Source organism: Aplysia californica, unplaced genomic scaffold (genome assembly GCF_000002075.1).
Source record: "Aplysia californica isolate F4 #8 unplaced genomic scaffold, AplCal3.0 scaffold01094, whole genome shotgun sequence".
Lineage (NCBI taxonomy): Eukaryota > Metazoa > Mollusca > Gastropoda > Aplysiida > Aplysiidae > Aplysia > Aplysia californica.
In genome coordinates this window covers 175,574-177,161 of record NW_004798364.1, presented here as the reverse complement: position 1 = coordinate 177,161, position 1,588 = coordinate 175,574, and the positions used below count along the sequence as shown (strand labels likewise).

Here is a 1,588-nt window from a genome sequence, read left to right as displayed (position 1 = left end):
TGGCCGCCATGTTTTAGTTTCAATTCCTCACAGCGAATCGGCGATCGCGAAGAGGGAGTTCCGCTTCTATAAGTGTAGAATTCTGTGGCAACTAGAGATCTAGATCCAGTACAATTGCGGTCCCATTTAGGGATACTCGTTTTGACTCCACCAAGGATTACTTCTGGTTCTAAACTATTATTTTTTTACGTATGTGCGATAGGCCTATGGAGAGATAGCAATCAAACCTAATTAGTAATTGCATAACATCAAATTATGGTCAAATTCAGGAGGATTCAGCATGCCCCCCTTAAACCCCCCATGGGCAAGCCCACCCTGAAACCCCCCATGGGCAAGCCCACCCTGAAACCCCCCATGGGCAAGCCCACCCTGAAACCCCCCTTACTTTGTTCAATCCAATGAAATTTTACAGCTCATTTTGTACGCTAGATCTAGTTCTAGATCCAGATCTACTGATAAAACATTGATACCGAATATCTAAATCAGTATCGATGGTAAGAGTAAGATTGAAGAATACCGGACCAGCGGACTGACTTTGCCTGTCTCAACCTTAGGAATTCATGATTTTCCCAGTTTTTATCTCTCAATGGAGAATCTCGGACTGGTAGATCTATTCATTAAAATTTTGTCAGGGGGGGGACCCCTCTGAACCCCCCCACCCCCTCCTCCACCCGCCCCACATTCTCGCGCAATAATGTATACGAGTGGTCCGGTATTCTTCAATCTTCCCCCCGACTTAGTCTTTGCTTACAATAATGTGATTTGGTGCTAGATAACAAAAATCTAGATTAGATCTAACGGGACCGCAATTGTACTGGAGTGCCCAGAAGAGCCATGGATCTATTGACTATTGACAGGCGTGACACTAGTGAATAGCCACTATAAGATCCTTTGACCCTGCATCCCCAAGCAGTGCATCTGTGTGCAGGACTGAAAGTAAATTGAAAGTAAAAATGTACAAAAGTTTTTAAGTGGGAACCTGAAGCACAGGCACCACAATTTAAACGCAGCTCTAATCAGTAGGCTAATTAGATATAAATCAAAGCCCCATAGAGTAGAGGCCTCAGGAGAGTCCTCATCCACGCCCCAAATCAACGACCATCAAAGTAGATTCTATGCCATGATCTGATATATGATTCATAGCTCTAAAGAATCTAATCTATATCTAGATTCTAGATCTTCGAAAGGACAAAGTTCATCTAAAAATCTAGTAAAATCTAGATTCTAGAGATCTCTAATTTGACTTTAACAGATCTCGAAATTCTGACCAAAGTCTAAAGTTTAACTTTTTTGGTCAACTCTTAACTTAAAGAGGCCCTAAACCGTTTTTCTCTGTTCTTCCTTAATTCACGACAACGCATTTCAATCTAGATTCTAGATTTGTCTAGATCCAAGATCTAGAATCTAGATAGATGTACAGATCTAGATCTATTCCCAAAGGATTTTTAAATTACCTTTGTCGAATATTCACCGTCTTCACTCTGCACTCTGCACTCAGCACTAGGCCTGGGCAGAAACCGAATAAATTATTCGAATAACCGAATACGAGCCCAAAACTAGGTCTCCGGTTAATTTTTCCAAAAACTAG

General features: G+C 41.6%; 1 protein-coding gene across 1 annotated transcript in view; it reads right to left on the bottom strand.

Moving 5' to 3' along the window:
* LOC101846933 (microsomal glutathione S-transferase 2) overlaps window positions 1–1,496 on the bottom strand; it is a gene marked incomplete in the record, with an annotated part of 24,943 nt that extends 23,447 nt beyond the window's left edge. Inside the window, 1 exon segment of the mRNA XM_013089973.2 lies at window positions 1,455–1,496.
* Between the last annotated feature and the right edge of the window lie 92 nt (window positions 1,497–1,588).